The sequence below is a fragment of the Coregonus lavaretus genome (genome assembly GCF_964263955.1).
Source record: "Coregonus lavaretus genome assembly, chromosome: 37".
Taxonomy (NCBI): Eukaryota; Metazoa; Chordata; class Actinopteri; order Salmoniformes; family Salmonidae; genus Coregonus; species Coregonus lavaretus.
Window position 1 is genome coordinate 500,727 of NC_140024.1, and position 14,628 is coordinate 515,354.

The window sequence follows — 14,628 nt, forward strand, 5'->3', positions numbered from 1 at the left end:
TGAGAAAAATGGTATCATATAATGAAATCTTCCCCTACTAATCTGCTTTTCAAATCCACAATCGATTTCAAAATCGCATCATCCAATCAGAAACTAGAGATGTTTTAGAAAGGCACTGTTGGTGGGTTACTATCTGCTGTAAATCTTGTAAAAAATTAGCAGATTCACTACATTCCAAACAACTGCCGATTTGACCACTAACGCACCAAGTTTGAGAAAAATGGTATCATATAATGAAATCTTCCCCTACTAATCTGCTTTTCAAATCCACAATCAATTTCAAAATCGCATCATCCAATCAGAAACTAGAGATGTTTTAGAAAGGCACTGTTGGTGGGTTACTATCTGCTGTAAATCTTGTCAAAAATTAGCAGATTAACTACATTCCAAACAACTGCCGATTTGACCACTAACGCACCAAGTTTGAGAAAAATGGTATCATATAATTAAATCTTCCCCTACTAATCTGCTTTTCAAATCCACAATCGATTTCAAAATCGCATCATCCAATCAGAAACTAGAGATGTTTTAGAAAGGCACTGTTGGTGGGTTACTATCTGCTGTAAATCTTGTAAAAAATTAGCAGATTCACTACATTCCAAACAACTGCCGATTTGACCACTAACGCACCAAGTTTGAGAAAAATGGTATCATATAATGAAATCTTCCCCTACTAATCTGCTTTTCAAATCCACAATCGATTTCAAAATCGCATCAACCAATCAGAAACTAGAGCTGTTTTAGAAAGTTACTGTTGGTGGGTTACTATCTGCTGTCAATCTTGTCAGAAAATAGCAGATTCACTACATTACAAACAACTGCCGATTTTACCACTAACGCAACAAGTTTGAGAAAATTGGTATCATATGATGAAATCTTCCCCTACTTCTCTGCTTTTCAAATCCACAATCGATTTCAAAATCGCAATAACCAATCAGAAACTAGAGCTGTTTTAGAAAGGCACTGTTGGTGGGTTACTATCTGCTGTAAATCTTGTCAGAAAATAGCAGATTCACTACATTCCAAACAACTGCCGATTTGACCACTAACGCAAAAAGTTTGAGAAAAATGGTTTCATATGATGAAATCTTCCCCTACTTCTCTGCTTTTCAAATCCACAATCGATTTCAAAATCGCAATAACCAATCAGAAACTAGAGCTGTTTTAGAAAGGTACTGTTGGTGGGTTACTATCTACTCTAAATCTTGTCAAAAATTAGCAGATTCACTACATTCCAAACAACTGCCGATTTTACCACTAACGCAACAAGTTTGAGAAAATTGGTATCATATGATGAAATCTTCCCCTACTTCTCTGCTTTTCAAATCCACAATCGATTTCAAAATCGCAATAACCAATCAGAAACTAGAGCTGTTTTAGAAAGGCACTGTTGGTGGGTTACTATCTGCTCTAAATCTCGTCAAAAATTAGCAGATTCACTACATTCCAAACAACTGCCGATTTGACCACTGACGCAACAAGTTTGAGAAAAATGGTATCATATAATGAAATCTTCCCCTACTACTCTGCTTTTCAAATCCACAATCGATTTCAAAATCGCATCAACCAATCAGAAACTAGAGCTGTTTTAGAAAGGCACTGTTGGTGGGTTACTATCTGCTGTAAATCTTGTCAAAAATTAGCAGATTAACTACATTCCAAACAACTGCCGATTTGACCACTAACGCAACAAGTTTGAGAAAAATGGTATCATATAATGAAATCTTCCCCTACTACTCTGCTTTTCAAATCCACAATCGATTTCAAAATCGCATCATCCAATCAGAAACTAGAGATGTTTTAGAAAGGCACTGTTGGTGGGTTACTATCTGCTGTAAATCTTTTCAGAAAATAGCAGATTCACTACATTCCAAACAACTGCCGATTTGACCACTAACGCAACAAGTTTGAGAAAAATGGTTTCATATGATGAAATCTTCCCCTACTTCTCTGCTTTTCAAATCCACAATCGATTTCAAAATCGCAATAACCAATCAGAAACTAGAGCTGTTTTAGAAAGGCACTGTTGGTGGGTTACTATCTACTCTAAATCTTGTCAAAAATTAGCAGATTCACTACATTCCAAACAACTGCCGATTTGACCACTAACGCAAAAAGTTTGAGAAAAATGGTATCATATAATGAAATCTTCCCCTACTTCTCTGCTTTTCAAATCCACAATCAATTTCAAAATCGCATCATCCAATCAGAAACTAGAGATGTTTTAGAAAGGCACTGTTGGTGGGTTACTATCTGCTGTAAATCTTGTCAAAAATTAGCAGATTAACTACATTCCAAACAACTGCCGATTTGACCACTAACGCAACAAGTTTGAGAAAAATGGTATCATATAATGAAATCTTCCCCTACTACTCTGCTTTTCAAATCCACAAGCGATTTCAAAATCGCATCATCCAATCAGAAACTAGAGATGTTTTAGAAAGGCACTGTTGGTGGGTTACTATCTGCTGTAAATCTTGAAAAAAATTAGCAGATTCACTACATTCCAAACAACTGCCGATTTGACCACTAACGCACCAAGTTTGAGAAAAATGGTATCATATAATGAAATCTTCCCCTACTAATCTGCTTTTCAAATCCACAATCGATTTCAAAATCGCATCATCCAATCAGAAACTAGAGATGTTTTAGAAAGGCACTGTTGGTGGGTTACTATCTGCTGTAAATCTTGTCAGAAAATAGCAGATTCACTACATTCCAAACAACTGCCGATTTTACCACTAACGCAACAAGTTTGAGAAAATTGGTATCATATGATGAAATCTTCCCCTACTTCTCTGCTTTTCAAATCCACAATCAATTTCAAAATCGCAATAACCAATCAGAACCTAGAGCTGTTTTAGAAAGGCACTGTTGGTGGGTTACTATCTGCTGTAAATCTTGTCAGAAAATAGCAGATTCACTACATTCCAAACAACTGCCGATTTGACCACTAACGCAAAAAGTTTGAGAAAAATGGTTTCATATGATGAAATCTTCCCCTACTTCTCTGCTTTTCAAATCCACAATCGATTTCAAAATCGCAATAACCAATCAGAAACTAGAGCTGTTTTAGAAAGGCACTGTTGGTGGGTTACTATCTACTCTAAATCTTGTCAAAAATTAGCAGATTCACTACATTCCAAACAACTGCCGATTTGACCACTAACGCAAAAAGTTTGAGAAAAATGGTATCATATAATGAAATCTTCCCCTACTTCTCTGCTTTTCAAATCCACAATCAATTTCAAAATCGCATCATCCAATCAGAAACTAGAGATGTTTTAGAAAGGCACTGTTGGTGGGTTACTATCTGCTGTAAATCTTGTCAAAAATTAGCAGATTAACTACATTCCAAACAACTGCCGATTTGACCACTAACGCAACAAGTTTGAGAAAAATGGTATCATATAATGAAATCTTCCCCTACTACTCTGCTTTTCAAATCCACAATCGATTTCAAAATCGCAATAACCAATCAGAAACTAGAGCTGTTTTAGAAAGGCACTGTTGGTGGGTTACTATCTGCTGTAAATCTTGTAAAAAATTAGCAGATTCACTACATTCCAAACAACTGCCGATTTGACCACTAACGCACCAAGTTTGAGAAAAATGGTATCATATAATGAAATCTTCCCCTACTAATCTGCTTTTCAAATCCACAATCGATTTCAAAATCGCATCATCCAATCAGAAACTAGAGATGTTTTAGAAAGGCACTGTTGGTGGGTTACTATCTGCTGTAAATCTTGTCAAAAATTAGCAGATTCACTACATTCCAAACAACTGCCGATTTGACCACTAACGCACCAAGTTTGAGAAAAATGGTATCATATAATGAAATCTTCTCCTACTAATCTGCTTTTCAAATCCACAATCGATTTCAAAATCGCATCAACCAATCAGAAACTAGAGCTGTTTTAGAAAGTTACTGTTGGTGGGTTACTATCTGCTGTAAATCTTGTCAGAAAATAGCAGATTCACTACATTCCAAACAACTGCCGATTTTACCACTAACGCAACAAGTTTGAGAAAATTGGTATCATATGATGAAATCTTCCCCTACTTCTCTGCTTTTCAAATCCACAATCGATTTCAAAATCGCAATAACCAATCAGAAACTAGAGCTGTTTTAGAAAGGCACTGTTGGTGGGTTACTATCTACTCTAAATCTTGTCAAAAATTAGCAGATTCACTACATTCCAAACAACTGCCGATTTGACCACTAACGCAAAAAGTTTGAGAAAAATGGTATCATATAATGAAATCTTCCCCTACTTCTCTGCTTTTCAAATCCACAATCAATTTCAAAATCGCATCATCCAATCAGAAACTAGAGATGTTTTAGAAAGGCACTGTTGGTGGGTTACTATCTGCTGTAAATCTTGTCAAAAATTAGCAGATTAACTACATTCCAAACAACTGCCGATTTGACCACTAACGCAACAAGTTTGAGAAAAATGGTATCATATAATGAAATCTTCCCCTACTACTCTGCTTTTCAAATCCACAATCGATTTCAAAATCGCATCATCCAATCAGAAACTAGAGATGTTTTAGAAAGGCACTGTTGGTGGGTTACTATCTGCTGTAAATCTTGAAAAAAATTAGCAGATTCACTACATTCCAAACAACTGCCGATTTGACCACTAACGCACCAAGTTTGAGAAAAATGGTATCATATAATGAAATCTTCCCCTACTAATCTGCTTTTCAAATCCACAATCGATTTCAAAATCGCATCATCCAATCAGAAACTAGAGATGTTTTAGAAAGGCACTGTTGGTGGGTTACTATCTGCTGTAAATCTTGTCAGAAAATAGCAGATTCACTACATTCCAAACAACTGCCGATTTTACCACTAACGCAAAAAGTTTGAGAAAAATGGTTTCATATGATGAAATCTTCCCCTACTTCTCTGCTTTTCAAATCCACAATCGATTTCAAAATCGCAATAACCAATCAGAAACTAGAGCTGTTTTAGAAAGGCACTGTTGGTGGGTTACTATCTACTCTAAATCTTGTCAAAAATTAGCAGATTCACTACATTCCAAACAACTGCCGATTTGACCACTAACGCAAAAAGTTTGAGAAAAATGGTATCATATAATGAAATCTTCCCCTACTTCTCTGCTTTTCAAATCCACAATCAATTTCAAAATCGCATCATCCAATCAGAAACTAGAGATGTTTTAGAAAGGCACTGTTGGTGGGTTACTATCTGCTGTAAATCTTGTCAAAAATTAGCAGATTAACTACATTCCAAACAACTGCCGATTTGACCACTAACGCAACAAGTTTGAGAAAAATGGTATCATATAATGAAATCTTCCCCTACTACTCTGCTTTTCAAATCCACAATCGATTTCAAAATCGCAATAACCAATCAGAAACTAGAGCTGTTTTAGAAAGGCACTGTTGGTGGGTTACTATCTGCTGTAAATCTTGTAAAAAATTAGCAGATTCACTACATTCCAAACAACTGCCGATTTGACCACTAACGCACCAAGTTTGAGAAAAATGGTATCATATAATGAAATCTTCCCCTACTAATCTGCTTTTCAAATCCACAATCGATTTCAAAATCGCATCATCCAATCAGAAACTAGAGATGTTTTAGAAAGGCACTGTTGGTGGGTTACTATCTGCTGTAAATCTTGTCAAAAATTAGCAGATTCACTACATTCCAAACAACTGCCGATTTGACCACTAACGCACCAAGTTTGAGAAAAATGGTATGATATAATGAAATCTTCTCCTACTAATCTGCTTTTCAAATCCACAATCGATTTCAAAATCGCATCAACCAATCAGAAACTAGAGCTGTTTTAGAAAGGCACTGTTGGTGGGTTACTATCTACTCTAAATCTTGTCAAAAATTAGCAGATTCACTACATTCCAAACAACTGCCGATTTGACCACTAACGCAAAAAGTTTGAGAAAAATGGTATCATATAATGAAATCTTCCCCTACTTCTCTGCTTTTCAAATCCACAATCAATTTCAAAATCGCATCATCCAATCAGAAACTAGAGATGTTTTAGAAAGGCACTGTTGGTGGGTTACTATCTGCTGTAAATCTTGTCAAAAATTAGCAGATTAACTACATTCCAAACAACTGCCGATTTGACCACTAACGCAACAAGTTTGAGAAAAATGGTATCATATAATGAAATCTTCCCCTACTACTCTGCTTTTCAAATCCACAATCGATTTCAAAATCGCATCATCCAATCAGAAACTAGAGATGTTTTAGAAAGGCACTGTTGGTGGGTTACTATCTGCTGTAAATCTTGAAAAAAATTAGCAGATTCACTACATTCCAAACAACTGCCGATTTGACCACTAACGCACCAAGTTTGAGAAAAATGGTATCATATAATGAAATCTTCCCCTACTAATCTGCTTTTCAAATCCACAATCGATTTCAAAATCGCATCATCCAATCAGAAACTAGAGATGTTTTAGAAAGGCACTGTTGGTGGGTTACTATCTGCTGTAAATCTTGTCAGAAAATAGCAGATTCACTACATTCCAAACAACTGCCGATTTTACCACTAACGCAACAAGTTTGAGAAAATTGGTATCATATGATGAAATCTTCCCCTACTTCTCTGCTTTTCAAATCCACAATCGATTTCAAAATCGCAATAACCAATCAGAACCTAGAGCTGTTTTAGAAAGGCACTGTTGGTGGGTTACTATCTGCTGTAAATCTTGTCAGAAAATAGCAGATTCACTACATTCCAAACAACTGCCGATTTGACCACTAACGCAAAAAGTTTGAGAAAAATGGTTTCATATGATGAAATCTTCCCCTACTTCTCTGCTTTTCAAATCCACAATCGATTTCAAAATCGCAATAACCAATCAGAAACTAGAGCTGTTTTAGAAAGGCACTGTTGGTGGGTTACTATCTACTCTAAATCTTGTCAAAAATTAGCAGATTCACTACATTCCAAACAACTGCCGATTTGACCACTAACGCAAAAAGTTTGAGAAAAATGGTATCATATAATGAAATCTTCCCCTACTTCTCTGCTTTTCAAATCCACAATCAATTTGAAAATCGCATCATCCAATCAGAAACTAGAGATGTTTTAGAAAGGCACTGTTGGTGGGTTACTATCTGCTGTAAATCTTGTCAAAAATTAGCAGATTAACTACATTCCAAACAACTGCCGATTTGACCACTAACGCAACAAGTTTGAGAAAAATGGTATCATATAATGAAATCTTCCCCTACTACTCTGCTTTTCAAATCCACAATCGATTTCAAAATCGCAATAACCAATCAGAAACTAGAGCTGTTTTAGAAAGGCACTGTTGGTGGGTTACTATCTGCTGTAAATCTTGTAAAAAATTAGCAGATTCACTACATTCCAAACAACTGCCGATTTGACCACTAACGCACCAAGTTTGAGAAAAATGGTATCATATAATGAAATCTTCCCCTACTAATCTGCTTTTCAAATCCACAATCGATTTCAAAATCGCATCATCCAATCAGAAACTAGAGATGTTTTAGAAAGGCACTGTTGGTGGGTTACTATCTGCTGTAAATCTTGTCAAAAATTAGCAGATTCACTACATTCCAAACAACTGCCGATTTGACCACTAACGCACCAAGTTTGAGAAAAATGGTATGATATAATGAAATCTTCTCCTACTAATCTGCTTTTCAAATCCACAATCGATTTCAAAATCGCATCAACCAATCAGAAACTAGAGCTGTTTTAGAAAGTTACTGTTGGTGGGTTACTATCTGCTGTAAATCTTGTCAGAAAATAGCAGATTCACTACATTCCAAACAACTGCCGATTTTACCACTAACGCAACAAGTTTGAGAAAATTGGTATCATATGATGAAATCTTCCCCTACTTCTCTGCTTTTCAAATCCACAATCGATTTCAAAATCGCAATAACCAATCAGAAACTAGAGCTGTTTTAGAAAGGCACTGTTGGTGGGTTACTATCTGCTGTAAATCTTGTCAGAAAATAGCAGATTCACTACATTCCAAACAACTGCCGATTTGACCACTAACGCAAAAAGTTTGAGAAAAATGGTTTCATATGATGAAATCTTCCCCTACTTCTCTGCTTTTCAAATCCACAATCGATTTCAAAATCGCAATAACCAATCAGAAACTAGAGCTGTTTTAGAAAGGCACTGTTGGTGGGTTACTATCTACTCTAAATCTTGTCAAAAATTAGCAGATTCACTACATTCCAAACAACTGCCGATTTGACCACTAACGCAAAAAGTTTGAGAAAAATGGTATCATATAATGAAATCTTCCCCTACTTCTCTGCTTTTCAAATCCACAATCAATTTGAAAATCGCATCATCCAATCAGAAACTAGAGATGTTTTAGAAAGGCACTGTTGGTGGGTTACTATCTGCTGTAAATCTTGTCAAAAATTAGCAGATTAACTACATTCCAAACAACTGCCGATTTGACCACTAACGCAACAAGTTTGAGAAAAATGGTATCATATAATGAAATCTTCCCCTACTACTCTGCTTTTCAAATCCACAATCGATTTCAAAATCGCAATAACCAATCAGAAACTAGAGCTGTTTTAGAAAGGCACTGTTGGTGGGTTACTATCTGCTGTAAATCTTGTAAAAAATTAGCAGATTCACTACATTCCAAACAACTGCCGATTTGACCACTAACGCACCAAGTTTGAGAAAAATGGTATCATATAATGAAATCTTCCCCTACTAATCTGCTTTTCAAATCCACAATCGATTTCAAAATCGCATCATCCAATCAGAAACTAGAGATGTTTTAGAAAGGCACTGTTGGTGGGTTACTATCTGCTGTAAATCTTGTCAAAAATTAGCAGATTCACTACATTCCAAACAACTGCCGATTTGACCACTAACGCACCAAGTTTGAGAAAAATGGTATGATATAATGAAATCTTCTCCTACTAATCTGCTTTTCAAATCCACAATCGATTTCAAAATCGCATCAACCAATCAGAAACTAGAGCTGTTTTAGAAAGTTACTGTTGGTGGGTTACTATCTGCTGTAAATCTTGTCAGAAAATAGCAGATTCACTACATTCCAAACAACTGCCGATTTTACCACTAACGCAACAAGTTTGAGAAAATTGGTATCATATGATGAAATCTTCCCCTACTTCTCTGCTTTTCAAATCCACAATCGATTTCAAAATCGCAATAACCAATCAGAAACTAGAGCTGTTTTAGAAAGGCACTGTTGGTGGGTTACTATCTGCTCTAAATCTCGTCAAAAATTAGCAGATTCACTACATTCCAAACAACTGCCGATTTGACCACTAACGCAACAAGTTTGAGAAAAATGGTATCATATAATGAAATCTTCCCCTACTACTCTGCTTTTCAAATCCACAATCGATTTCAAAATCGCATCAACCAATCAGAAACTAGAGCTGTTTTAGAAAGGCACTGTTGGTGGGTTACTATCTGCTGTAAATCTTGTCAAAAATTAGCAGATTCACTACATTCCAAACAACTGCCGATTTGACCACTAACGCAACAAGTTTGAGAAAAATGGTATCATATAGTGAAATCTTCCCGTACTACTCTGCTTTTCAAATCCACAATCGATTTCAAAATCGCATCAACCAATCAGAAACTAGAGCTGTTTTAGAAAGGCACTGTTGGTGGGTTACTATCTGCTGTAAATCTTGTCAAAAATTAGCAGATTAACTACATTCCAAACAACTGCCGATTTGACCACTAACGCAACAAGTTTGAGAAAAATGGTATCATATAATGAAATCTTCCCCTACTACTCTGCTTTTCAAATCCACAATCGATTTCAAAATCGCATCATCCAATCAGAAACTAGAGCTGTTTTAGAAAGCTACTGTTGGTGGGTTACTATCTGCTGTAAATCTTGTCAGAAAATAGCAGATTCACTACATTCCAAACAACTGCCGATTTTACCACTAACGCAACAAGTTTGAGAAAATTGGTATCATATGATGAAATCTTCCCCTACTTCTCTGCTTTTCAAATCCACAATCGATTTCAAAATCGCAATAACCAATCAGAACCTAGAGCTGTTTTAGAAAGGCACTGTTGGTGGGTTACTATCTGCTGTAAATCTTGTCAGAAAATAGCAGATTCACTACATTCCAAACAACTGCCGATTTGACCACTAACGCAAAAAGTTTGAGAAAAATGGTTTCATATGATGAAATCTTCCCCTACTTCTCTGCTTTTCAAATCCACAATCGATTTCAAAATCGCAATAACCAATCAGAAACTAGAGCTGTTTTAGAAAGGCACTGTTGGTGGGTTACTATCTACTCTAAATCTTGTCAAAAATTAGCAGATTCACTACATTCCAAACAACTGCCGATTTGACCACTAACGCAAAAAGTTTGAGAAAAATGGTATCATATAATGAAATCTTCCCCTACTTCTCTGCTTTTCAAATCCACAATCAATTTCAAAATCGCATCATCCAATCAGAAACTAGAGATGTTTTAGAAAGGCACTGTTGGTGGGTTACTATCTGCTGTAAATCTTGTCAAAAATTAGCAGATTAACTACATTCCAAACAACTGCCGATTTGACCACTAACGCAACAAGTTTGAGAAAAATGGTATCATATAATGAAATCTTCCCCTACTACTCTGCTTTTCAAATCCACAATCGATTTCAAAATCGCAATAACCAATCAGAAACTAGAGCTGTTTTAGAAAGGCACTGTTGGTGGGTTACTATCTGCTGTAAATCTTGTAAAAAATTAGCAGATTCACTACATTCCAAACAACTGCCGATTTGACCACTAACGCACCAAGTTTGAGAAAAATGGTATCATATAATGAAATCTTCCCCTACTAATCTGCTTTTCAAATCCACAATCGATTTCAAAATCGCATCATCCAATCAGAAACTAGAGCTGTTTTAGAAAGGCACTGTTGGTGGGTTACTATCTGCTCTAAATCTCGTCAAAAATTAGCAGATTCACTACATTCCAAACAACTGCCGATTTGACCACTAACGCAACAAGTTTGAGAAAAATGGTATCATATAATGAAATCTTCCCCTACTACTCTGCTTTTCAAATCCACAATCGATTTCAAAATCGCATCATCCAATCAGAAACTAGAGCTGTTTTAGAAAGGCACTGTTGGTGGGTTACTATCTGCTGTAAATCTTGTCAGAAAATAGCAGATACACTACATTCCAAACAACTGCCGATTTGACCACTAACGCAACAAGTTTGAGAAAAATGGTATCATATAATGAAATCTTCCCCTACTACTCTGCTTTTCAAATCCACAATCGATTTCAAAATCGCATCAACCAATCAGAAACTAGAGCTGTTTTAGAAAGGCACTGTTGGTGGATTACTATCTGCTGTAAATCTTGTCAAAAATTAGCAGATTCACTACATTCCAAACAACTGCCGATTTGACCACTAACGCAACAAGTTTGAGAAAAATGGTATCATATAGTGAAATCTTCCCGTACTACTCTGCTTTTCAAATCCACAATCGATTTCAAAATCGCATCAACCAATCAGAAACTAGAGCTGTTTTAGAAAGGCACTGTTGGTGGGTTACTATCTGCTGTAAATCTTGTCAAAAATTAGCAGATTAACTACATTCCAAACAACTGCCGATTTGACCACTAACGCAACAAGTTTGAGAAAAATGGTATCATATAATGAAATCTTCCCCTACTACTCTGCTTTTCAAATCCACAATCGATTTCAAAATCGCATCATCCAATCAGAAACTAGAGCTGTTTTAGAAAGCTACTGTTGGTGGGTTACTATCTGCTGTAAATCTTGTCAGAAAATAGCAGATTCACTACATTCCAAACAACTGCCGATTTGACCACTAACGCAACAAGTTTGAGAAAAATGGTTTCATATGATGAAATCTTCCCCTACTTCTCTGCTTTTCAAATCCACAATCGATTTCAAAATCGCAATAACCAATCAGAAACTAGAGCTGTTTTAGAAAGGCACTGTTGGTGGGTTACTATCTACTCTAAATCTTGTCAAAAATTAGCAGATTCACTACATTCCAAACAACTGCCGATTTGACCACTAACGCAAAAAGTTTGAGAAAAATGGTATCATATAATGAAATCTTCCCCTACTTCTCTGCTTTTCAAATCCACAATCAATTTCAAAATCGCATCATCCAATCAGAAACTAGAGATGTTTTAGAAAGGCACTGTTGGTGGGTTACTATCTGCTGTAAATCTTGTCAAAAATTAGCAGATTAACTACATTCCAAACAACTGCCGATTTGACCACTAACGCAACAAGTTTGAGAAAAATGGTATCATATAATGAAATCTTCCACTACTACTCTGCTTTTCAAATCCACAATCGATTTCAAAATCGCAATAACCAATCAGAAACTAGAGCTGTTTTAGAAAGGCACTGTTGGTGGGTTACTATCTGCTGTAAATCTTGTAAAAAATTAGCAGATTCACTACATTCCAAACAACTGCCGATTTGACCACTAACGCACCAAGTTTGAGAAAAATTGTATCATATAATGAAATCTTCCCCTACTAATCTGCTTTTCAAATCCACAATCGATTTCAAAATCGCATCATCCAATCAGAAACTAGAGCTGTTTTAGAAAGGCACTGTTGGTGGGTTACTATCTGCTGTAAATCTTGTCAAAAATTAGCAGATTCACTACATTCCAAACAACTGCCGATTTGACCACTAACGCACCAAGTTTGAGAAAAATGGTATCATATAATGAAATCTTCTCCTACTAATCTGCTTTTCAAATCCACAATCGATTTCAAAATCGCATCAACCAATCAGAAACTAGAGCTGTTTTAGAAAGTTACTGTTGGTGGGTTACTATCTGCTGTAAATCTTGTCAGAAAATAGCAGATTCACTACATTCCAAACAACTGCCGATTTTACCACTAACGCAACAAGTTTGAGAAAATTGGTATCATATGATGAAATCTTCCCCTACTTCTCTGCTTTTCAAATCCACAATCGATTTCAAAATCGCAATAACCAATCAGAAACTAGAGCTGTTTTAGAAAGGCACTGTTGGTGGGTTACTATCTGCTCTAAATCTCGTCAAAAATTAGCAGATTCACTACATTCCAAACAACTGCCGATTTGACCACTAACGCAACAAGTTTGAGAAAAATGGTATCATATAATGAAATCTTCCCCTACTACTCTGCTTTTCAAATCCACAATCGATTTCAAAATCGCATCAACCAATCAGAAACTAGAGCTGTTTTAGAAAGGCACTGTTGGTGGGTTACTATCTGCTGTAAATCTTGTCAAAAATTAGCAGATTAACTACATTCCAAACAACTGCCGATTTGACCACTAACGCAACAAGTTTGAGAAAAATGGTATCATATAATGAAATCTTCCCCTACTACTCTGCTTTTCAAATCCACAATCGATTTCAAAATCGCATCATCCAATCAGAAACTAGAGCTGTTTTAGAAAGCTACTGTTGGTGGGTTACTATCTGCTGTAAATCTTGTCAGAAAATAGCAGATTCACTACATTCCAAACAACTGCCGATTTTACCACTAACGCAACAAGTTTGAGAAAATTGGTATCATATGATGAAATCTTCCCCTACTTCTCTGCTTTTCAAATCCACAATCGATTTCAAAATCGCAATAACCAATCAGAACCTAGAGCTGTTTTAGAAAGGCACTGTTGGTGGGTTACTATCTGCTGTAAATCTTGTCAGAAAATAGCAGATTCACTACATTCCAAACAACTGCCGATTTGACCACTAACGCAAAAAGTTTGAGAAAAATGGTTTCATATGATGAAATCTTCCCCTACTTCTCTGCTTTTCAAATCCACAATCGATTTCAAAATCGCAATAACCAATCAGAAACTAGAGCTGTTTTAGAAAGGCACTGTTGGTGGGTTACTATCTACTCTAAATCTTGTCAAAAATTAGCAGATTCACTACATTCCAAACAACTGCCGATTTGACCACTAACGCAAAAAGTTTGAGAAAAATGGTATCATATAATGAAATCTTCCCCTACTTCTCTGCTTTTCAAATCCACAATCAATTTCAAAATCGCATCATCCAATCAGAAACTAGAGATGTTTTAGAAAGGCACTGTTGGTGGGTTACTATCTGCTGTAAATCTTGTCAAAAATTAGCAGATTAACTACATTCCAAACAACTGCCGATTTGACCACTAACGCAACAAGTTTGAGAAAAATGGTATCATATAATGAAATCTTCCCCTACTACTCTGCTTTTCAAATCCACAATCGATTTCAAAATCGCAATAACCAATCAGAAACTAGAGCTGTTTTAGAAAGGCACTGTTGGTGGGTTACTATCTGCTGTAAATCTTGTAAAAAATTAGCAGATTCACTACATTCCAAACAACTGCCGATTTGACCACTAACGCACCAAGTTTGAGAAAAATGGTATCATATAATGAAATCTTCCCCTACTAATCTGCTTTTCAAATCCACAATCGATTTCAAAATCGCATCATCCAATCAGAAACTAGAGCTGTTTTAGAAAGGCACTGTTGGTGGGTTACTATCTGCTCTAAATCTCGTCAAAAATTAGCAGATTCACTACATTCCAAACAACTGCCGATTTGACCACTAACGCAACAAGTT